Genomic DNA, 26,230 nt, shown 5'->3' with positions numbered 1-26,230 from the left:
ACCGTAATGCGCAAGAATTGGTATGGAAACCCCGTATTTACATATCTGCCACTGTGCAGGAGAATCCGTATAGGTGTTCGAGTGTTCTTACCGTAATGCGCAAGAAATGGTATGTAAACCCCGTATTTACATATCTGCCACTGTGCAGAAGAATCCGTATAGGTGTTCGGGTGTTCGAACCGTAATGCGCAACAATTGGTACGGAAACCCCGTATTTACATATCTGCCACTGTGCAGGAGAATCCGTATAGTTGTTCGAGTGTTCGAACCGTAATGCGCAAGAAATGGTATGTAAACCCCGTATTTACATATCTGCCACTGTGCAGGAGAATCCGTATAGGTGTTCGGGTGTTCGAACCGTAATGCGCAAGAATTGGTATGGAAACCCCGTATTTACATATCTGCCACTGTGCAGGAGAATCCGTATAGGTGTTCGAGTGTTCGAACCGTAATGCGCAAGAAATGGTATGTAAACCCCGTATTTACATATCTGCCATTGTGCAGGAGAATCCGTATAGGTGTTCGGGTGTTCGAACCGTAATGCGCAAGAAATGGTATGTAAACCCCGTATTTACATATCTGCCACTGTGCAGGAGAATCCGTATAGGTGTGCGAGTGTTCGAACCGTAATGCGCAAGAAATGGTATGTAAACCCCGTATTTACATATCTGCCACTGTGCAGGAGAATCCGTATAGGTGTTCGGGTGTTCGAACCGTAATGCGCAAGAATTGGTACGGAAACCCCGTATTTACATATCTGCCACTGTGAAGGAGAATCCGTATAGGTGTTCGAGTGTTCGAACCGTAATGCGCAAGAAATGGTATGTAAACCCCGTATTTACATATCTGCCACTGTGCAGGAGAATCCGTATAGGTGTTCGGGTGTTCGAACCGTAATGCGCAAGAAATGGTATGTAAACCCCGTATTTACATATCTGCCACTGTGCAGGACAATCCGTACAGGTGTTCGAGTGTTCGAACCGTAATGCGCAAGAATTGGTATGGAAACCCCGTATTTACATATCTGCCACTGTGCAGGAGAATCCGTATAGGTGTTCGAGTGTTCGAACCGTAATGCGCAAGAAATGGTATGTAATCCCCGTATTTACATATCTGCCACTGTGCAGGAGAATCCGTATAGGTGTTTGAGTGTTCGAACCGTAATGCGCAAGAAATGGTATGCAAACCCTATATTTACATATCTGCCACTGTGCACGAGAATCCGTATAGGTGTTCGGGTGTTCGAACCGTAATGCGCAAGAATTGGTATGGAAACCCTGTATTTACATATCTGCCACTGTGCAGGACAATCCGTATAGGTGTTCGGGTGTTCGAACCGTAATGCGCAAGAATTGGTATGGAAACCCCGTATTTACATATCTGCCACTGTGCAGGAGAATCCGTATAGGTGTTCGAGTGTTCTTACCGTAATGCGCAAGAAATGGTATGTAAACCCCGTATTTACATATCTGCCACTGTGCAGGAGAATCCGTATAGGTGTTCGGGTGTTCGAACCGTAATGCGTAAGAAATGGTATGTAAACCCCGTATTTACATATCTGCCACTGTGCAGGACAATCCGTACAAGTGTTCGAGTGTTCGAACCGTAATGCGCAAGAATTGGTATGGAAACCCCGTATTTACGTATCTGCCACTGTGCCGGAGAATCCGTATAGGTGTTCGAGTGTTCGAACCGTAATGCGCAAGAAATGGTATGTAATCCCCGTATTTACATATCTGCCACTGTGCAGGAGAATCCGTATAGGTGTTCGAGTGTTCGAACCGTAATGCGCAAGAAATGGTATGGAAACCCCGTATTTACATATCTGCCACTGTGCAGGAGAATCCGTATAGGTGTTCGGGTGTTCGAACCGTAATGCGCAAGAATTGGTACGGAAACCCCGTATTTACATATCTGCCACTGTGAAGGAGAATCCGTATAGGTGTTCGGGTGTTCGAACCGTAATGCGCAAGAAATGGTATGTAAACCCCGTATTTACATATCTGCCACTGTGCAGGAGAATCCGTATAGGTGTTCGGGTGTTCGAACCGTAATGCGCAAGAAATGGTATGTAAACCCCGTATTTACATATCTGCCACTGTGCAGGACAATCCGTACAGGTGTTCGAGTGTTCGAACCGTAATGCGCAAGAATTGGTATGGAAACCCCGTATTTACATATCTGCCACTGTGCAGGAGAATCCGTATAGGTGTTCGAGTGTTCGAACCGTAATGCGCAAGAAATGGTATGTAATCCCCGTATTTACATATCTGCCACTGTGCAGGAGAATCCGTATAGGTGTTTGAGTGTTCGAACCGTAATGCGCAAGAAATGGTATGCAAACCCTATATTTACATATCTGCCACTGTGCACGAGAATCCGTATAGGTGTTCGGGTGTTCGAACCGTAATGCGCAAGAATTGGTATGGAAACCCTGTATTTACATATCTGCCACTGTGCAGGACAATCCGTATAGGTGTTCGGGTGTTCGAACCGTAATGCGCAAGAATTGGTATGGAAACCCCGTATTTACATATCTGCCACTGTGCAGGAGAATCCGTATAGGTGTTCGAGTGTTCTTACCGTAATGCGCAAGAAATGGTATGTAAACCCCGTATTTACATATCTGCCACTGTGCAGGAGAATCCGTATAGGTGTTCGGGTGTTCGAACCGTAATGCGTAAGAAATGGTATGTAAACCCCGTATTTACATATCTGCCACTGTGCAGGACAATCCGTACAAGTGTTCGAGTGTTCGAACCGTAATGCGCAAGAATTGGTATGGAAACCCCGTATTTACGTATCTGCCACTGTGCCGGAGAATCCGTATAGGTGTTCGAGTGTTCGAACCGTAATGCGCAAGAAATGGTATGTAATCCCCGTATTTACATATCTGCCACTGTGCAGGAGAATCCGTATAGGTGTTTGAGTGTTCGAACCGTAATGCGCAAGAAATGGTATGTAAACCCCGTATTTACATATCTGCCACTGTGCAGGAGAATCCGTATAGGTGTTCGGGTGTTCGAACCGTAATGTGCAAGAATTGGTATGGAAACCCTGTATTTACATATCTGCCACTGTGCAGGATAATCCGTATAGGTGTTCGGGTGTTCGAACCGTAATGCGCAAGAATTGGTATGGAAACCCCGTATTTACATATCTGCCACTGTGCAGGAGAATCCGTATAGGTGTTCGAGTGTTCTTACCGTAATGCGCAAGAAATGGTATGTAAACCCCGTATTTACATATCTGCCACTGTGCAGAAGAATCCGTATAGGTGTTCAGGTGTTCGAACCGTAATGCGCAAGAATTGGTACGGAAACCCCGTATTTACATATCTGCCACTGTGCAGGAGAATCCGTATAGGTGTTCGAGTGTTCGAACCGTAATGCGCAAGAAATGGTATGTAAACCCCGTATTTACATATCTACCACTGTGCAGGAGAATCCGTATAGGTGTTCGAGTGTTCGAACCGTAATGCGCAAGAAATGGTATGTAAACCCCGTATTTACATATCTGCCACTGTGCAGGAGAATCCGTATAGGTGTTCGGGTGTTCGAACCGTAATGCGCAAGAATTGGTACGGAAACCACGTATTTACATATCTGCCACTGTGCAGGAGAATCCGTATAGGTGTTCGAGTGTTCGAACCGTAATGCGCAAGAAATGGTATGTAAACCCCGTATTTACATATCTGCCATTGTGCAGGAGAATCCGTATAGGTGTTCGGGTGTTCGAACCGTAATGCGCAAGAAATGGTATGTAAACCCCGTATTTACATATCTGCCACTGTGCAGGAGAATCCGTATAGGTGTGCGAGTGTTCGAACCGTAATGCGCAAGAAATGGTATGTAAACCCCGTATTTACATATCTGCCACTGTGCAGGAGAATCCGTATAGGTGTTCGGGTGTTCGAACCGTAATGCGCAAGAAATGGTATGTAAACCCCGTATTTACATATCTGCCACTGTGGAGGACAATCCGTACAGGTGTTCGAGTGTTCGAACCGTAATGTGCAAGAATTGGTATGGAAACCCCGTATTTACGTATCTGCCACTGTGCCGGAGAATCCGTATAGGTGTTCGAGTGTTCGAACCGTAATGCGCAAGAAATGGTATGTAATCCCCGTATTTACATATCTGCCACTGTGCAGGAGAATCCGTATAGGTGTTTGAGTGTTCGAACCGTAATGCGCAAGAAATGGTATGTAAACCCCGTATTTACATATCTGCCACTGTGCAGGAGAATCCGTATAGGTGTTCGGGTGTTCGAACCGTAATGTGCAAGAATTGGTATGGAAACCCTGTATTTACATATCTGCCACTGTGCAGGAGAATCCGTATAGGTGTTCGGGTGTTCGAACCGTAATGCGCAAGAATTGGTATGGAAACCCCGTATTTACATATCTGCCACTGTGCAGGAGAATCCGTATAGGTGTTCGAGTGTTCTTACCGTAATGCGCAAGAAATGGTATGTAAACCCCGTATTTACATATCTGCCACTGTGCAGAAGAATCCGTATAGGTGTTCGGGTGTTCGAACCGTAATGCGCAACAATTGGTACGGAAACCCCGTATTTACATATCTGCCACTGTGCAGGAGAATCCGTATAGTTGTTCGAGTGTTCGAACCGTAATGCGCAAGAAATGGTATGTAAACCCCGTATTTACATATCTGCCACTGTGCAGGAGAATCCGTATAGGTGTTCGGGTGTTCGAACCGTAATGCGCAAGAATTGGTATGGAAACCCCGTATTTACATATCTGCCACTGTGCAGGAGAATCCGTATAGGTGTTCGAGTGTTCGAACCGTAATGCGCAAGAAATGGTATGTAAACCCCGTATTTACATATCTGCCATTGTGCAGGAGAATCCGTATAGGTGTTCGGGTGTTCGAACCGTAATGCGCAAGAAATGGTATGTAAACCCCGTATTTACATATCTGCCACTGTGCAGGAGAATCCGTATAGGTGTGCGAGTGTTCGAACCGTAATGCGCAAGAAATGGTATGTAAACCCCGTATTTACATATCTGCCACTGTGCAGGAGAATCCGTATAGGTGTTCGGGTGTTCGAACCGTAATGCGCAAGAAATGGTATGTAAACCCCGTATTTACATATCTGCCACTGTGGAGGACAATCCGTACAGGTGTTCGAGTGTTCGAACCGTAATGTGCAAGAATTGGTATGGAAACCCCGTATTTACGTATCTGCCACTGTGCCGGAGAATCCGTATAGGTGTTCGAGTGTTCGAACCGTAATGCGCAAGAAATGGTATGTAATCCCCGTATTTACATATCTGCCACTGTGCAGGAGAATCCGTATAGGTGTTTGAGTGTTCGAACCGTAATGCGCAAGAAATGGTATGTAAACCCCGTATTTACATATCTGCCACTGTGCAGGAGAATCCGTATAGGTGTTCGGGTGTTCAAACCGTAATGTGCAAGAATTGGTATGGAAACCCTGTATTTACATATCTGCCACTGTGCAGGAGAATCCGTATAGGTGTTCGGGTGTTCGAACCGTAATGCGCAAGAATTGGTATGGAAACCCCGTATTTACATATCTGCCACTGTGCAGGAGAATCCGTATAGGTGTTCGAGTGTTCTTACCGTAATGCGCAAGAAATGGTATGTAAACCCCGTATTTACATATCTGCCACTGTGCAGAAGAATCCGTATAGGTGTTCGGGTGTTCGAACCGTAATGCGCAACAATTGGTACGGAAACCCCGTATTTACATATCTGCCACTGTGCAGGAGAATCCGTATAGTTGTTCGAGTGTTCGAACCGTAATGCGCAAGAAATGGTATGTAAACCCCGTATTTACATATCTGCCACTGTGCAGGAGAATCCGTATAGGTGTTCGGGTGTTCGAACCGTAATGCGCAAGAATTGGTATGGAAACCCCGTATTTACATATCTGCCACTGTGCAGGAGAATCCGTATAGGTGTTCGAGTGTTCGAACCGTAATGCGCAAGAAATGGTATGTAAACCCCGTATTTACATATCTGCCATTGTGCAGGAGAATCCGTATAGGTGTTCGGGTGTTCGAACCGTAATGCGCAAGAAATGGTATGTAAACCCCGTATTTACATATCTGCCACTGTGCAGGAGAATCCGTATAGGTGTGCGAGTGTTCGAACCGTAATGCGCAAGAAATGGTATGTAAACCCCGTATTTACATATCTGCCACTGTGCAGGAGAATCCGTATAGGTGTTCGGGTGTTCGAACCGTAATGCGCAAGAATTGGTATGGAAACCCCGTATTTACATATCTGCCACTGTGCAGGAGAATCCGTATAGGTGTTCGAGTGTTCTTACCGTAATGCGCAAGAAATGGTATGTAAACCCCGTATTTACATATCTGCCACTGTGCAGAAGAATCCGTATAGGTGTTCGGGTGTTCGAACCGTAATGCGCAACAATTGGTACGGAAACCCCGTATTTACATATCTGCCACTGTGCAGGAGAATCCGTATAGTTGTTCGAGTGTTCGAACCGTAATGCGCAAGAAATGGTATGTAAACCCCGTATTTACATATCTGCCACTGTGCAGGAGAATCCGTATAGGTGTTCGGGTGTTCGAACCGTAATGCGCAAGAAATGGTATGTAAACCCCGTATTTACATATCTGCCACTGTGCAGGACAATCCGTACAGGTGTTCGAGTGTTCGAACCGTAATGCGCAAGAATTGGTATGGAAACCCCGTATTTACATATCTGCCACTGTGCAGGAGAATCCGTATAGGTGTTCGAGTGTTCGAACCGTAATGCGCAAGAAATGGTATGTAATCCCCGTATTTACATATCTGCCACTGTGCAGGAGAATCCGTATAGGTGTTTGAGTGTTCGAACCGTAATGCGCAAGAAATGGTATGCAAACCCTATATTTACATATCTGCCACTGTGCACGAGAATCCGTATAGGTGTTCGGGTGTTCGAACCGTAATGCGCAAGAATTGGTATGGAAACCCTGTATTTACATATCTGCCACTGTGCAGGACAATCCGTATAGGTGTTCGGGTGTTCGAACCGTAATGCGCAAGAATTGGTATGGAAACCCCGTATTTACATATCTGCCACTGTGCAGGAGAATCCGTATAGGTGTTCGAGTGTTCTTACCGTAATGCGCAAGAAATGGTATGTAAACCCCGTATTTACATATCTGCCATTGTGCAGGAGAATCCGTATAGGTGTTCGGGTGTTCGAACCGTAATGCGCAAGAAATGGTATGTAAACCCCGTATTTACATATCTGCCACTGTGCAGGAGAATCCGTATAGGTGTGCGAGTGTTCGAACCGTAATGCGCAAGAAATGGTATGTAAACCCCGTATTTACATATCTGCCACTGTGCAGGAGAATCTGTATAGGTGTTCGGGTGTTCGAACCGTAATGCGCAAGAAATGGTATGTAAACCCCGTATTTACATATCTGCCACTGTGCAGGACAATCCGTACAGGTGTTCGAGTGTTCGAACCGTAATGCGCAAGAATTGGTATGGAAACCCCGTATTTACGTATCTGCCACTGTGCCGGAGAATCCGTATAGGTGTTCGAGTGTTCGAACCATAATGCGCAAGAAATGGTATGTAATCCCCGTATTTACATATCTGCCACTGTGCAGGAGAATCCGTATAGGTGTTTGAGTGTTCGAACCGTAATGCGCAAGAAATGGTATGTAAACCCCGTATTTACATATCTGCCACTGTGCAGGAGAATCCGTATAGGTGTTCGGGTGTTCGAACCGTAATGTGCAAGAATTGGTATGGAAACCCTGTATTTACATATCTGCCACTGTGCAGGAGAATCCGTATAGGTGTTCGGGTGTTCGAACCGTAATGTGCAAGAATTGGTATGGAAACCCCGTATTTACATATCTGCCACTGTGCAGGAGAATCCGTATAGGTGTTCGAGTGTTCTTACCGTAATGCGCAAGAAATGGTATGTAAACCCCGTATTTACATATCTGCCACTGTGCAGAAGAATCCGTATAGGTGTTCGGGTGTTCGAACCGTAATGCGCAAGAATTGGTACGGAAACCCCGTATTTACATATCTGCCACTGTGCAGGAGAATCCGTATAGGTGTTCGAGTGTTCGAACCGTAATGCGCAAGAAATGGTATGTAAACCCCGTATTTACATATCTGCCACTGTGCAGGAGAATCCGTATAGGTGTTCGGGTGTTCGAACCGTAATGCGCAAGAATTGGTATGGAAACCCCGTATTTACATATCTGCCACTGTGCAGGAGAATCCGTATAGGTGTTCGAGTGTTCGAACCGTAATGCGCAAGAAATGGTATGTAAACCCCGTATTTACATATCTGCCATTGTGCAGGAGAATCCGTATAGGTGTTCGGGTGTTCGAACCGTAATGCGCAAGAAATGGTATGTAAACCCCGTATTTACATATCTGCCACTGTGCAGGAGAATCCGTATAGGTGTGCGAGTGTTCGAACCGTAATGCGCAAGAAATGGTATGTAAACCCCGTATTTACATATCTGCCATTGTGCAGGAGAATCCGTATAGGTGTTCGGGTGTTCGAACCGTAATGCGCAAGAATTGGTATGGAAACCCCGTATTTACATATCTGCCACTGTGTAGGAGAATCCGTATAGGTGTTCGAGTGTTCGAACCGTAATGCGCAAGAAATGGTATGTAAACCCCGTATTTACATATCTGCCACTATGTAGGAGAATCCGTATAGTTGTTCGGGTGTTCGAACCGTAATGCGCAAGAATTGGTACGGAAACCCCGTATTTACATATCTGCCACTGTGCAGGAGAATCCGTATAGGTGTTCGAGTGTTCGAACCGTAATGCGCAAGAAATGGTATGTAAACCCCGTATTTACATATTTGCCACTGTGCAGGAGAATCCGTATAGGTGTTCGGGTGTTCGAACCGTAATGCGCAAGAAATGGTATGTAAACCCCGTATTTACATATCTGCCACTGTGCAGGACAATCCGTACAGGTGTTCGAGTGTTCGAACCGTAATGCGCAAGAATTGGTATGGAAACCCCGTATTTACCTATCTGCCACTGTGCAGGAGAATCCGTATAGGTGTTCGATTGTTCGAACCGTAATGCGCAAGAAATGGTATGTAATCCCCGTATTTACATATCTGCCACTGTGCAGGAGAATCCGTATAGGTGTTTGAGTGTTCGAACCGTAATGCTCAAGAAATGGTATGTAAACCCCGTATTTACATATCTGCCACTGTACAGGAGAATCCGTATAGGTGTTCGGGTGTTCGAACCGTAATGCGCAAGAATTGGTATGAAAACCCTGTATTTATATATCTGCCACTGTGCAGGAGAATCCGTATAGGTGTTCGGGTGTTCGAACCGTAATGCGCAAGAATTGGTATGGAAACCCCGTATTTACATATCTGCCACTGTGCAGGAGAATCCGTATAGGTGTTCGAGTGTTCTTACCGTAATGCGCAAGAAATGGTATGTAAACCCCGTATTTACATATCTGCCACTGTGCAGAAGAATCCGTATAGGTGTTCGGATGTTCGAACCGTAATGCGCAAGAATTGGTACGGAAACCCCGTATTTACATATCTGCCACTGTGCAGGAGAATCCGTATAGGTGTTCGAGTGTTCGAACCGTAATGCGCAAGAAATGGTATGTAAACCCCGTATTTACATATCTGCCACTGTGCAGGAGAATCCGTATAGGTGTTCGGGTGTTCGAATCGTAATGCGCAAGAATTGGTATGGAAACCCCGAATTTACATATCCGCTACTGTGCAGGAGAATCCGTATAGGTGTTCGAGTGTCCGAACCGTAATGCGCAAGAATTGGTATGGAAACCCTGTATTTACATATCTGCCACTGTGCAGGAGAATCCGTATAGGTGTTCGAGTGTTCGAACCGTAATGCGCAAGAAATGGTATGTAAACCCCGTATTTACATATCTGCCACTGTGCAGGAGAATCCGTATAGGTGTGCGAGTGTTCGAACCGTAATGCGCAAGAAATGGTATGTAAACCCCGTATTTATATATCTGCCACTGTGCAGGAGAATCCGTATAGGTGTTCGGGTGTTCGAACCGTAATGCGCAAGAATTGGTATGGAAACCCCGTATTTACATATCTGCCACTGTGCAGGAGAATCCGTATAGTTGTTCGAGTGTTCGAACCGTAATGCGCAAGAAATGGTATGTAAACCCCGTATTTACATATCTGCCACTGTGCAGGAGAATCCGTATAGGTGTTCGGGTGTTCGAACCGTAATGCGCAAGAATTGGTACGGAAACCCCGTATTTACATATCTGCCACTGTGCAGGAGAATCTGTATTGGTGTTCGAGTGTTCGAACCGTAATGCGCAAGAAATGGTATGTAAACCCCGTATTTACATATCTGCCACTGTGCAGGAGAATCCGTATAGGTGTTCGGGTGTTCGAACCGTAATGCGCAAGAATTGGTATGGAAACCCTGTATTTACATATCTGCCACAGTGCAGGAGAATCCGTATAGGTGTTCGGGTGTTCGAACCGTAATGCGCAAGAATTGGTATGGAAACCCCGTATTTACATATCTGCCACTGTGCAGGAGAATCCGTATAGGTGTTCGATTGTTCTTACCGTAATGCGCAAGAAATGGTATGTAAACCCCGTATTTACATATCTGCCACTATGCAGAAGAATCCGTATAGGTGTTCGGGTGTTCGAACCGTAATGCGCAAGAATTGGTACGGAAACCCCGTATTTACATATCTGCCACTGTGCAGGAGAATCTGTATTGGTGTTCGAGTGTTCGAACCGTAATGCGCAAGAAATGGTATGTAAACCCCGTATTTACATATCTGCCACTGTGCAGGAGAATCCGTATAGGTGTTCGGGTGTTCGAACCGTAATGCGCAAGAAATGGTATGTAAACCCCGTATTTACATATCTGCCACTGTGCAGGACAATCCGTACAGGTGTTCGAGTGTTCAAACCGTAATGCGCAAGAATTGGTATGGAAACCCCGTATTTACATATCTGCCACTGTGCAGGAGAATCCGTATAGGTGTTCGCGTGTTCGAACCGTAATGCGCAAGAAACGGTACGTAATCCCCGTATTTACATATCTGCCACTGTGCAGGAGAATCCGTATAGGTGTTTGAGTGTTCGAACCGTAATGCGCAAGAAATGGTATGTAAACCCCGTATTTACATATCTGCCACTGTGCAGGAGAATCCGTATAGGTGTTCGGGTGTTCGAACCGTAATGCGCAAGAATTGGTATGGAAACCCTGTATTTACATATCTGCCACAGTGCAGGAGAATCCGTATAGGTGTTCGGGTGTTCGAACCGTAATGCGCAAGAATTGGTATGGAAACCCCGTATTTACATATCTGCCACTGTGCAGGAGAATCCGTATAGGTGTTCGATTGTTCTTACCGTAATGCGCAAGAAATGGTATGTAAACCCCGTATTTACATATCTGCCACTATGCAGAAGAATCCGTATAGGTGTTCGGGTGTTCGAACCGTAATGCGCAAGAATTGGTACGGAAACCCCGTATTTACATATCTGCCACTGTGCAGGAGAATCCGTATAGGTGTTCGAGTGTTCGAACCGTAATGCGCTAGAAATGGTATGTAAACCCCGTATTTACATATCTGCCACTGTGTAGGAGAATCCGTATAGGTGTTCGGGTGTTCGAACCGTAATGTGCAAGAATTGGTATGGAAACCCTGTATTTACATATCTGCCACTGTGCAGGAGAATCCGTATAGGTGTTCGGGTGTTCGAACCGTAATGCGCAAGAATTGGTATGGAAACCCCGTATTTACATATCTGCCACTGTGCAGGAGAATCCGTATAGGTGTTCGAGTGTTCTTACCGTAATGCGCAAGAAATGGTATGTAAACCCCATATTTACATATCTGCCACTATGCAGAAGAATCCGTATAGGTGTTCGGGTGTTCGAACCGTAATGCGCAAGAATTGGTACGGAAACCCCGTATTTACATATCTGCCACTGTGCAGGAGAATCCCTATAGGTGTTCGAGTGTTCGAACCGTAATGCGCAAGAAATGGTATGTAAACCACGTATTTACATATCTGCCACTGTGCAGGAGAATCCGTATAGGTGTTCGGGTGTTCGAACCGTAATGCGCAAGAATTGGTATGGAAACCCCGTATTTACATATCTGCCACTGTGCAGGAGAATCCGTATAGGTGTTCGAGTGTTCGAACCGTAATGCGCAAGAAATGGTATGTAAACCCCGTATTTACATATCTGCCATTGTGCAGGAGAATCCGTATAGGTGTTCGGGTGTTCGAACCGTAATGCGCAAGAATTGGTATGGAAACCCCGAATTTACATATCCGCTACTGTGCAGGAGAATCCGTATAGGTGTTCGAGTGTTCGAACCGTAATGCGCAAGAATTGGTATGGAAACCCTGTATTTACATATCTGCCACTGTGCAGGAGAATCCGTATAGGTGTTCGAGTGTTCGAACCGTAATGCGCAAGAAATGGTATGTAAACCCCGTATTTACATATCTGCCACTGTGCAGGAGAATCCGTATAGGTGTGCGAGTGTTCGAACCGTAATGCGCAAGAAATGGTATGTAAACCCCGTATTTATATATCTGCCACTGTGCAGGAGAATCCGAATAGGTGTTCGGGTGTTCGAACCGTAATGCGCAAAAATTGGTATGGAAACCCCGTATTTACATATCTGCCACTGTGCAGGAGAATCCGTGTAGTTGTTCGAGTGTTCGAACCGTAATGCGCAAGAAATGGTATGTAAACCCCGTATTTACATATCTGCCACTGTGCAGGAGAATCCGTATAGGTGTTCGGGTGTTCGAACCGTAATGCGCAAGAATTGGTACGGAAACCCCGTATTTACATATCTGCCACTATGCAGGAGAATCTGTATTGGTGTTCGAGTGTTCGAACCGTAATGCGCAAGAAATGGTATGTAAACCCCGTATTTACATATCTGCCACTGTGCAGGAGAATCCGTATAGGTGTTCGGGTGTTCGAACCGTAATGCGCAAGAAATGGTATGTAAACCCCGTATTTACATATCTGCCACTGTGCAGGACAATCCGTACAGGTGTTCGAGTGTTCAAACCGTAATGCGCAAGAATTGGTATGGAAACCCCGTATTTACATATCTGCCACTGTGCGGGAGAATCCGTATAGGTGTTCGCGTGTTCGAACCGTAATGCGCAAGAAATGGTATGTAATCCCCGTATTTACATATCTGCCACTGTGCAGGAGAATCCGTATAGGTGTTTGAGTGTTCGAACCGTAATGCGCAAGAAATGGTATGTAAACCCCGTATTTACATATCTGCCACTGTGCAGGAGAATCCGTATAGGTGTTCGGGTGTTCGAACCGTAATGCGCAAGAATTGGTATGGAAACCCTGTATTTACATATCTGCCACAGTGCAGGAGAATCCGTATAGGTGTTCGGGTGTTCGAACCGTAATGCGCAAGAATTGGTATGGAAACCCCGTATTTACATATCTGCCACTGTGCAGGAGAATCCGTATAGGTGTTCGAGTGTTCTTACCGTAATGCGCAAGAAATGGTATGTAAACCCCGTATTTACATATCTGCCACTGTGCAGAAGAATCCGTATAGGTGTTCGGGTGTTCGAACCGTAATGCGCAAGAATTGGTACGGAAACCCCGTATTTACATATCTGCCACTGTGCAGGAGAATCCGTATAGGTGTTCGAGTGTTCGAACCGTAATGCGCTAGAAATAGTATGTAAACCCCGTACTTACATATCAGCCACTGTGCAGGAGAATCCGTATAGGTGTTCGGGTGTTCGAACCGTAATGTGCAAGAATTGGTATGGAAACCCTGTATTTACATATCTGCCACTGTGCAGGAGAATCCGTATAGGTGTTCGGGTGTTCGAACCGTAATGCGCAAGAATTGGTATGGAAACCCCGTATTTACATATCTGCCACTGTGCAGGAGAATCCGTATAGGTGTTCGAGTGTTCTTACCGTAATGCGCAAGAAATGGTATGTAAACCCCGTATTTACATATCTGCCCCTGTGCAGAAGAATCCGTATAGGTGTTCGGGTGTTCGAACCGTAATGCGCAAGAATTGGTACGGAAACCCCGTATTTACATATCTGCCACTGTGCAGGAGAATCCGTATAGGTGTTCGAGTGTTCGAACCGTAATGCGCAAGAAATGGTATGTAAACCCCGTATTTACATATCTGCCACTGTGCAGGAGAATCCGTATAGGTGTTCGGGTGTTCGAACCGTAATGCGCAAGAATTGGTATGGAAACCCCGTATTTACATATCTGCCACTGTGCAGGAGAATCCGTATAGGTGTTCGAGTGTTCGAACCGTAATGCGCAAGAAATGGTATGTAAACCCCGTATTTACATATCGGCCATTGTGCAGGAGAATCCGTATAGGTGTTCGGGTGTTCGAACCGTAATGCGCAAGAAATGGTATGTAAACCCCGTATTTACATATCTGCCACTGTGCAGGAGAATCCGTATAGGTGTGCGAGTGTTCGAACCGTAATGCGCAAGAAATGGTATGTAAACCCCGTATTTACATATCTGCCATTGTGCAGGAGAATCCGTATAGGTGTTCGGGTGTTCGAACCGTAATGCGCAAGAATTAGTATGGAAACCCCGTATTTACATATCTGCCACTGTGTAGGAGAATCCGTATAGGTGTTCGAGTGTTCGAACCGTAATGCGCAAGAAATGGTATGTAAACCCCGTATTTACATATCTGCCACTGTGTAGGAGAATCCGTATAGGTGTTCGGGTGTTCGAACCGTAATGTGCAAGAATTGGTACGGAAACCCCGTATTTACATATCTGCCACTGTGCAGGAGAATCCGTATAGGTGTTCGAGTGTTCGAACCGTAATGCGCAAGAAATGGTATGTAAACCCCGTATTTACATATCTTCCACTGTGCAGGAGAATCCGTATAGGTGTTCGAGTGTTCGAACCGTAATGCGCAAGAAATGGTATGTAAACCACGTATTTACATATCTGCCACTGTGCAGGAGAATCCGTATAGGTGTTCGGGTGTTCGAACCGTAATGCGCAAGAATTGGTATGGAAACCCCGTATTTACATATCTGCCACTGTGCAGGAGAATCCGTATAGGTGTTCGAGTGTTCGAACCGTAATGCGCAAGAAATGGTATGTAAACCCCGTATTTACATATCTGCCACTGTGCAGGAGAATCCGTATAGGTGTTCGGGTGTTCGAACCGTAATGCGCAAGAATTGGTATGGAAACCCCGAATTTACATATCCGCTACTGTGCAGGAGAATCCGTATAGGTGTTCGAGTGTTCGAACCGTAATGCGCAAGAATTGGTATGGAAACCCTGTATTTACATATCTGCCACTGTGCAGGAGAATCCGTATAGGTGTTCGAGTGTTCGAACCGTAATGCGCAAGAAATGGTATGTAAACCCCGTATTTACATATCTGCCACTGTGCAGGAGAATCCGTATAGGTGTTCGGGTGTTCGAACCGTAATGCGCAAGAATTGGTACGGAAACCCCGTATTTACATATCTGCCACTGTGCAGGAGAATCCGTATAGGTGTTCGAGTGTTCGAACCGTAATGCGCTAGAAATGGTATGTAAACCCCGTATTTACATATCTGCCACTGTGTAGGAGAATCCGTATAGGTGTTCGGGTGTTCGAACCGTAATGTGCAAGAATTGGTATGGAAACCCTGTATTTACATATCTGCCACTGTGCAGGAGAATCCGTATAGGTGTTCGGGTGTTCGAACCGTAATGCGCAAGAATTGGTATGGAAACCCCGTATTTACATATCTGCCACTGTGCAGGAGAATCCGTATAGGTGTTCGAGTGTTCTTACCGTAATGCGCAAGAAATGGTATGTAAACCCCATATTTACATATCTGCCACTATGCAGAAGAATCCGTATAGGTGTTCGGGTGTTCGAACCGTAATGCGCAAGAATTGGTACGGAAACCCCGTATTTACATATCTGCCACTGTGCAGGAGAATCCGTATAGGTGTTCGAGTGTTCGAACCGTAATGCGCAAGAAATGGTATGTAAACCACGTATTTACATATCTGCCACTGTGCAGGAGAATCCGTATAGGTGTTCGGGTGTTCGAACCGTAATGCGCAAGAATTGGTATGGAAACCCCGTATTTACATATCTGCCACTGTGCAGGAGAATCCGTATAGGTGTTCGAGTGTTCGAACCGTAATGCGCAAGAAATGGTATGTAAACCCCGTATTTACATATCTGCCATTGTGCAGGAGAATCCGTATAGGTGTTCGGGTGTTCGAACCGTAATGCGCAAGAATTGGTATGGAAACCCCGAATTTACATATCCGCTACTGTGCAGGAGAATCCGTATAGGTGTTCGAGTGTTCGAACCGTAATGCGCAAGAATTGGTATGGAAACCCTGTATTTACATATCTGCCACTGTGCAGGAGAATCCGTATAGGTGTTCGAGTGTTCGAACCGTAATGCGCAAGAAATGGTATGTAAACCCCGTATTTACATATCTGCCACTGTGCAGGAGAATCCGTATAGGTGTGCGAGTGTTCGAACCGTAATGCGCAAGAAATGGTATGTAAACCCCGTATTTATATATCTGCCACTGTGCAGGAGAATCCGTATAGGTGTTCGGGTGTTCGAACCGTAATGCGCAAAAATTGGTATGGAAACCCCGTATTTACATATCTGCCACTGTGCAGGAGAATCCGTGTAGTTGTTCGAGTGTTCGAACCGTAATGCGCAAGAAATGGTATGTAAACCCCGTATTTACATATCTGCCACTGTGCAGGAGAATCCGTATAGGTGTTCGGGTGTTCGAACCGTAATGCGCAAGAATTGGTACGGAAACCCCGTATTTACATATCTGCCACTATGCAGGAGAATCTGTATTGGTGTTCGAGTGTTCGAACCGTAATGCGCAAGAAATGGTATGTAAACCCCGTATTTACATATCTGCCACTGTGCAGGAGAATCCGTATAGGTGTTCGGGTGTTCGAACCGTAATGCGCAAGAAATGGTATGTAAACCCCGTATTTACATATCTGCCACTGTGCAGGACAATCCGTACAGGTGTTCGAGTGTTCAAACCGTAATGCGCAAGAATTGGTATGGAAACCCCGTATTTACATATCTGCCACTGTGCGGGAGAATCCGTATAGGTGTTCGCGTGTTCGAACCGTAATGCGCAAGAAATGGTATGTAATCCCCGTATTTACATATCTGCCACTGTGCAGGAGAATCCGTATAGGTGTTTGAGTGTTCGAACCGTAATGCGCAAGAAATGGTATGTAAACCCCGTATTTACATATCTGCCACTGTGCAGGAGAATCCGTATAGGTGTTCGGGTGTTCGAACCGTAATGCGCAAGAATTGGTATGGAAACCCTGTATTTACATATCTGCCACAGTGCAGGAGAATCCGTATAGGTGTTCGGGTGTTCGAACCGTAATGCGCAAGAATTGGTATGGAAACCCCGTATTTACATATCTGCCACTGTGCAGGAGAATCCGTATAGGTGTTCGAGTGTTCTTACCGTAATGCGCAAGAAATGGTATGTAAACCCCGTATTTACATATCTGCCACTGTGCAGAAGAATCCGTATAGGTGTTCGGGTGTTCGAACCGTAATGCGCAAGAATTGGTACGGAAACCCCGTATTTACATATCTGCCACTGTGCAGGAGAATCCGTATAGGTGTTCGAGTGTTCGAACCGTAATGCGCTAGAAATAGTATGTAAACCCCGTACTTACATATCAGCCACTGTGCAGGAGAATCCGTATAGGTGTTCGGGTGTTCGAACCGTAATGTGCAAGAATTGGTATGGAAACCCTGTATTTACATATCTGCCACTGTGCAGGAGAATCCGTATAGGTGTTCGGGTGTTCGAACCGTAATGCGCAAGAATTGGTATGGAAACCCCGTATTTACATATCTGCCACTGTGCAGGAGAATCCGTATAGGTGTTCGAGTGTTCTTACCGTAATGCGCAAGAAATGGTATGTAAACCCCGTATTTACATATCTGCCCCTGTGCAGAAGAATCCGTATAGGTGTTCGGGTGTTCGAACCGTAATGCGCAAGAATTGGTACGGAAACCCCGTATTTACATATCTGCCACTGTGCAGGAGAATCCGTATAGGTGTTCGAGTGTTCGAACCGTAATGCGCAAGAAATGGTATGTAAACCCCGTATTTACATATCTGCCACTGTGCAGGAGAATCCGTATAGGTGTTCGGGTGTTCGAACCGTAATGCGCAAGAATTGGTATGGAAACCCCGTATTTACATATCTGCCACTGTGCAGGAGAATCCGTATAGGTGTTCGAGTGTTCGAACCGTAATGCGCAAGAAATGGTATGTAAACCCCGTATTTACATATCTGCCATTGTGCAGGAGAATCCGTATAGGTGTTCGGGTGTTCGAACCGTAATGCGCAAGAAATGGTATGTAAACCCCGTATTTACATATCTGCCACTGTGCAGGAGAATCCGTATAGGTGTGCGAGTGTTCGAACCGTAATGCGCAAGAAATGGTATGTAAACCCCGTATTTACATATCTGCCATTGTGCAGGAGAATCCGTATAGGTGTTCGGGTGTTCGAACCGTAATGCGCAAGAATTAGTATGGAAACCCCGTATTTACATATCTGCCACTGTGTAGGAGAATCCGTATAGGTGTTCGAGTGTTCGAACCGTAATGCGCAAGAAATGGTATGTAAACCCCGTATTTACATATCTGCCACTGTGTAGGAGAATCCGTATAGGTGTTCGGGTGTTCGAACCGTAATGTGCAAGAATTGGTACGGAAACCCCGTATTTACATATCTGCCACTGTGCAGGAGAATCCGTATAGGTGTTCGAGTGTTCGAACCGTAATGCGCAAGAAATGGTATGTAAACCCCGTATTTACATATCTTCCACTGTGCAGGAGAATCCGTATAGGTGTTCGAGTGTTCGAACCGTAATGCGCAAGAAATGGTATGTAAACCACGTATTTACATATCTGCCACTGTGCAGGAGAATCCGTATAGGTGTTCGGGTGTTCGAACCGTAATGCGCAAGAATTGGTATGGAAACCCCGTATTTACATATCTGCCACTGTGCAGGAGAATCCGTATAGGTGTTCGAGTGTTCGAACCGTAATGCGCAAGAAATGGTATGTAAACCCCGTATTTACATATCTGCCACTGTGCAGGAGAATCCGTATAGGTGTTCGGGTGTTCGAACCGTAATGCGCAAGAATTGGTATGGAAACCCCGAATTTACATATCCGCTACTGTGCAGGAGAATCCGTATAGGTGTTCGAGTGTTCGAACCGTAATGCGCAAGAATTGGTATGGAAACCCTGTATTTACATATCTGCCACTGTGCAGGAGAATCCGTATAGGTGTTCGAGTGTTCGAACCGTAATGCGCAAGAAATGGTATGTAAACCCCGTATTTACATATCTGCCACTGTGCAGGATAATCCGTATAGGTGTGCGAGTGTTCGAACCGTAATGCGCAAGAAATGGTATGTAAACCCCGTATTTATATATCTGCCACTGTGCAGGAGAATCCGTATAGGTGTTCGGGTGTTCGAACCGTAATGCGCAAGAATTGGTATGGAAACCCCGTATTTACATATCTGCCACTGTGCAGGAGAATCCGTATAGTTGTTCGAGTGTTCGAACCGTAATGCGCAAGAAATGGTATGTAAACCCCGTATTTACATATCTGCCACTGTGCAGGAGAATCCGTATAGGTGTTCGGGTGTTCGAACCGTAATGCGCAAGAATTGGTACAGAAACCCCGTATTTACATATCTGCCACTGTGCAGGAGAATCTGTATTGGTGTTCGAGTGTTCGAACCGTAATGCGCAAGAAATGGTATGTAAACCCCGTATTTACATATCTGCCACTGTGCAGAAGAATCCGTATAGGTGTTCGGGTGTTCGAACCGTAATGCGCAAGAATTGGTACGGAAACCCCGTATTTACATATCTGCCACTGTGCAGGAGAATCCGTATAGGTGTTCGAGTGTTCGAACCGTAATGCGCTAGAAATGGTATGTAAACCCCGTATTTACATATCTGCCACTGTGCAGGAGAATCCGTATAGGTGTTCGGGTGTTCGAACCGTAATGCGCAAGAATTGGTATGTAAACCCCGTATTTACATATCTGCCACTGTGCAGGAGAATCCGTATAGGTGTTCGAGTGTTCGAACCGTAATGCGCAAGAAATGGTATGTAAACCCCGTATTTACATATCTGCCACTGTGCAGGAGAATCCGTATAGGTGTTCGGGTGTTCGAACCGTAATGCGCAAGAATTGGTACGGAAACCCCGTATTTACATATCTGCCACTGTGCAGGAGAATCCGTATAGGTGTTCGAGTGTTCGAACCGTAATGCGCAAGAAATGGTATGTAAACCCCGTATTTACATATCTGCCACTTTGCAGGAGAATCCGTATAGGTGTTCGGGTGTTCGAACCGTAATGCGCAAGAAATGGTATGTAAACCCCGTATTTACATATCTGCCACTGTGCAGGACAATCCGTACAGGTGTTCGAGTGTTCGAACCGTAATGCGCAAGAATTGGTATGGAAACCCCGTATTTACATATCTGCCACTGTGCAGGAGAATCCGTATAGGTGTTCGCGTGTTCGAACCGTAATGCGCAAGAAATGGTATGTAATCCCCGTATTTACATATCTGCCACTGTGCAGGAGAATCCGTATAGGTGTTTGAGTGTTCGAACCGTAATGCGCAAGAAATGGTATGTAAACCCCGTATTTACATATCTGCCACTGTGCAGGAGAATCCGTATAGGTATTCGGGTGTTCGAACCGTAATGCGCAAGAATTGGTATGGAAACCCTGTATTTACATATCTGCCACAGTGCAGGAGAATCCGTATAGGTGTTCGGGTGTTCGAACCGTAATGCGCAAGAATTGGTATGGAAACCCCGTGTTTACATATCTGCCACTGTGCAGGATAATCCGTATAGGTGTTCGTGTGTTCTTACCGTAATGCGCAAGAAATGGTATGTAAACCCCGTATTTACATATCTGCCACTGTGCAGAAGAATCCGTATAGGTGTTCGTGTGTTCGAACCGTAATGCGCAAGAATTGGTACGGAAACCCCGTATTTACATATCTGCCACTGTGCAGGAGAATCCGTATAGGTGTTCGAGTGTTCGAACCGTAATGCGCTAGAAATGGTATGTAAACCCCGTATTTACATATCTGCCACTGTGCAGGAGAATCCGTATAGGTGTTCGGGTGTTCGAACCGTAATGCGCAAGAATTGGTATGGAAACCCCGTATTTACATATCTGCCACTGTGCAGGAGAATCCGTATAGGTGTTCGAGTGTTCGAACCGTAATGCGCAAGAATTGGTATGTAAACCCCGTATTTACATATCTGCCACTGTGCAGGAGAATCCGTATAGGTGTTCGGGTGTTCGAACCGTAATGCGCAAGAATTGGTACGGAAACCCCGTATTTACACATCTGCCACTGTGCAGGAGAATCCGTATAGGTGTTCGAGTGTTCGAACCGTAATGCGCAAGAAATGGTATGTAAACCCCGTATTTACATATCTGCCACTTTGCAGGAGAATCCGTATAGGTGTTCGGGTGTTCGAACCGTAATGCGCTAGAAATGGTATGTAAACCCCGTATTTACATATCTGCCACTGTGCAGGACAATCCGTACAGGTGTTCGAGTGTTCGAACCGTAATGCGCAAGAATTGGTATGGAAACCCCGTATTTACATATCTGCCACTGTGCAGGAGAATCCGTATAGGTGTTCGCGTGTTCGAACCGTAATGCGCAAGAAATGGTATGTAATCCCCGTATTTACATATCTGCCACTGTGCAGGAGAATCCGTATAGGTGTTTGAGTGTTCGAACCGTAATGCGCAAGAAATGGTATGTAAACCCCGTATTTACATATCTGCCACTGTGCAGGAGAATCCGTAGAGGTATTCGGGTGTTCGAACCGTAATGCGCAAGAATTGGTATGGAAACCCTGTATTTACATATCTGCCACAGTGCAGGAGAATCCGTATAGGTGTTCGGGTGTTCGAACCGTAATGCGCAAGAAATGGTATGTAAACCCCGTATTTACATATCTGCCACTGTGCAGGACAATCCGTACAGGTGTTCGAGTGTTCGAACCGTAATGCGCAAGAATTGGTATGGAAACCCCGTATTTACATATCTGCCACTGTGCAGGAGAATCCGTATAGGTGTTCGCGTGTTCGAACCGTAATGCGCAAGAAATGGTATGTAATCCCCGTATTTACATATCTGCCACTGTGCAGGAGAATCCGTATAGGTGTTTGAGTGTTCGAACCGTAATGCGCAAGAAATGGTATGTAAACCCCGTATTTACATATCTGCCACTGTGCAGGAGAATCCGTATAGGTATTCGGGTGTTCGAACCGTAATGCGCAAGAATTGGTATGGAAACCCTGTATTTACATATCTGCCACAGTGCAGGAGAATCCGTATAGGTGTTCGGGTGTTCGAACCGTAATGCGCAAGAATTGGTATGGAAACCCCGTGTTTACATATCTGCCACTGTGCAGGATAATCCGTATAGGTGTTCGAGTGTTCTTACCGTAATGCGCAAGAAATGGTATGTAAACCCCGTATTTACATATCTGCCACTGTGCAGAAGAATCCGTATAGGTGTTCGTGTGTTCGAACCGTAATGCGCAAGAATTGGTACGGAAACCCCGTATTTACATATCTGCCACTGTGCAGGAGAATCCGTATAGGTGTTCGAGTGTTCGAACCGTAATGCGCTAGAAATGGTATGTAAACCCCGTATTTACATATCTGCCACTGTGCAGGAGAATCCGTATAGGTGTTCGGGTGTTCGAACCGTAATGCGCAAGAATTGGTATGGAAACCCCGTATTTACATATCTGCCACTGTGCAGGAGAATCCGTATAGGTGTTCGAGTGTTCGAACCGTAATGCGCAAGAATTGGTATGTAAACCCCGTATTTACATATCTGCCACTGTGCAGGAGAATCCGTATAGGTGTTCGGGTGTTCGAACCGTAATGCGCAAGAATTGGTACGGAAACCCCGTATTTACACATCTGCCACTGTGCAGGAGAATCCGTATAGGTGTTCGAGTGTTCGAACCGTAATGCGCAAGAAATGGTATGTAAACCCCGTATTTACATATCTGCCACTTTGCAGGAGAATCCGTATAGGTGTTCGGGTGTTCGAACCGTAATGCGCTAGAAATGGTATGTAAACCCCGTATTTACATATCTGCCACTGTGCAGGACAATCCGTACAGGTGTTCGAGTGTTCGAACCGTAATGCGCAAGAATTGGTATGGAAACCCCGTATTTACATATCTGCCACTGTGCAGGAGAATCCGTATAGGTGTTCGCGTGTTCGAACCGTAATGCGCAAGAAATGGTATGTAATCCCCGTATTTACATATCTGCCACTGTGCAGGAGAATCCGTATAGGTGTTTGAGTGTTCGAACCGTAATGCGCAAGAAATGGTATGTAAACCCCGTATTTACATATCTGCCACTGTGCAGGAGAATCCGTAGAGGTATTCGGGTGTTCGAACCGTAATGCGCAAGAATTGGTATGGAAACCCTGTATTTACATATCTGCCACAGTGCAGGAGAATCCGTATAGGTGTTCGGGTGTTCGAACCGTAATGCGCAAGAATTGGTATGGAAACCCCGTATTTACATATCTGCCACTGTGCAGGAGAATCCGTATAGGTGTTCGAGTGTTCTTACCGTAATGCGCAACAAATGGTATGTAAACCCCGTATTTACATATGTGCCACTGTGCAGAAGAATCCGTATAGGTGTTCGGGTGTTCGAACCGTAATGCGCAAGAATTGGTACGGAAACCCCGTATTTACATATCTGCCACTGTGCAGGAGAATCCGTATAGGTGTTCGAGTGTTCGAACCGTAATGCGCAAGAAATGGTATGTAAACCCCGTATTTACATATCTGCCACTGTGCAGGAGAATCCGTATAGGTGTTCGGGTGTTCGAACCGTAATGCGCAAGAATTGGTATGGAAACCCCGTATTTATATATCTGCCACTATGCAGGAGAATCCGTATAGGTGTTCGAGTGTTCGAACCGTAATGCGCAAGAATTGGTATGGAAACCCCGTATTTACATATCTGCCACTGTGCAGGAGAATCCGTATAGGTGTTCGCGTGTTCGAACCGTAATGCGCAAGAAATGGTATGTAAACCCCGTATTTACATATCTGCCACTGTGCAGGAGAATCCGTATAGGTGTTCGGGTGTTCGAACCGAAATGCGCAAGAAATGGTATGTAAACCCCGTATTTACATATCTGCCACTGTGCAGGACAATCCGTACAGGTGTTCGAGTGTTCGAACCGTAATGCGCAAGAATTGGTATGGAAACCCCGTATTTACATATCTGCCACTGTGCAGGAGAATCCGTATAGGTGTTCGATTGTTCGAACCGTAATGCGCAAGAAATGGTATGTAATCCCCGTATTTACATATCTGCCACTGTGCAGGAGAATCCGTATAGGTGTTTGAGTGTTCGAACCGTAATGCTCAAGAAATGGTATGTAAACCCCGTATTTACATATCTGCCACTGTACAGGAGAATCCGTATAGGTGTTCAGGTGTTCGAACCGTAATGCGCAAGAATTGGTATGGAAACCCTGTATTTACATATCTGCCACTGTGCAGGAGAATCCGTATAGCTGTTCGGGTGTTCGAACCGTAATGCGCAAGAATTGGTACGGAAACCCCGTATTTACATATCTGCCACTGTGCAGGAGAATCCGTATAGGTGTTCGAGTGTTCGAACCGTAATGCGCAAGAAATGGTATGTAAACCCCGTATTTACATATCTGCCACTGTGCAGGAGAATCCGTATAGGTGTTCGGGTGTTCGAACCGTAATGCGCAAGAATTGGTATGGAAACCCCGAATTTACATATCCGCTACTGTGCAGGAGAATCCGTATAGGTGTTCGAGTGTTCGAACCGTAATGCGCAAGAATTGGTATGGAAACCCTGTATTTACATATCTGCCACTGTGCAGGAGAATCCGTATAGGTGTTCGAGTGTTCGAACCGTAATGCGCAAGAAATGGTATGTAAACCCCGTATTTACATATCTGCCACTGTGCAGGAGAATCCGTATAGGTGTTCGGGTGTTCGAACCGTAATGCGCAAGAATTGGTATGGAAACCCCGAATTTACATATCCGCTACTGTGCAGGAGAATCCGTATAGGTGTTCGAGTGTTCGAACCGTAATGCGCAAGAATTGGTATGGAAACCCTGTATTTACATATCTGCCACTGTGCAGGAGAATCCGTATAGGTGTTCGAGTGTTCGAACCGTAATGCGCAAGAAATGGTATGTAAACCCCGTATTTACATATCTGCCACTGTGCAGGATAATCCGTATAGGTGTGCGAGTGTTCGAACCGTAATGCGCAAGAAATGGTATGTAAACCCCGTATTTATATATCTGCCACTGTGCAGGAGAATCCGTATAGGTGTTCGGGTGTTCGAACCGTAATGCGCAAGAATTGGTATGGAAACCCCGTATTTACATATCTGCCACTGTGCAGGAGAATCCGTATAGTTGTTCGAGTGTTCGAACCGTAATGCGCAAGAAATGGTATGTAAACCCCGTATTTACATATCTGCCACTGTGCAGGAGAATCCGTATAGGTGTTCGGGTGTTCGAACCGTAATGCGCAAGAATTGGTACAGAAACCCCGTATTTACATATCTGCCACTGTGCAGGAGAATCTGTATTGGTGTTCGAGTGTTCGAACCGTAATGCGCAAGAAATGGTATGTAAACCCCGTATTTACATATCTGCCACTGTGCAGAAGAATCCGTATAGGTGTTCGGGTGTTCGAACCGTAATGCGCAAGAATTGGTACGGAAACCCCGTATTTACATATCTGCCACTGTGCAGGAGAATCCGTATAGGTGTTCGAGTGTTCGAACCGTAATGCGCTAGAAATGGTATGTAAACCCCGTATTTACATATCTGCCACTGTGCAGGAGAATCCGTATAGGTGTTCGGGTGTTCGAACCGTAATGCGCAAGAATTGGTATGTAAACCCCGTATTTACATATCTGCCACTGTGCAGGAGAATCCGTATAGGTGTTCGAGTGTTCGAACCGTAATGCGCAAGAAATGGTATGTAAACCCCGTATTTACATATCTGCCACTGTGCAGGAGAA

Source organism: Camellia sinensis, chromosome 6, assembly GCF_055761805.1.
Source record: "Camellia sinensis isolate YWXY chromosome 6, ASM5576180v1, whole genome shotgun sequence".
Taxonomy (NCBI): Eukaryota; Viridiplantae; Streptophyta; class Magnoliopsida; order Ericales; family Theaceae; genus Camellia; species Camellia sinensis.
Note: the sequence above shows the minus strand (reverse complement) of the source record.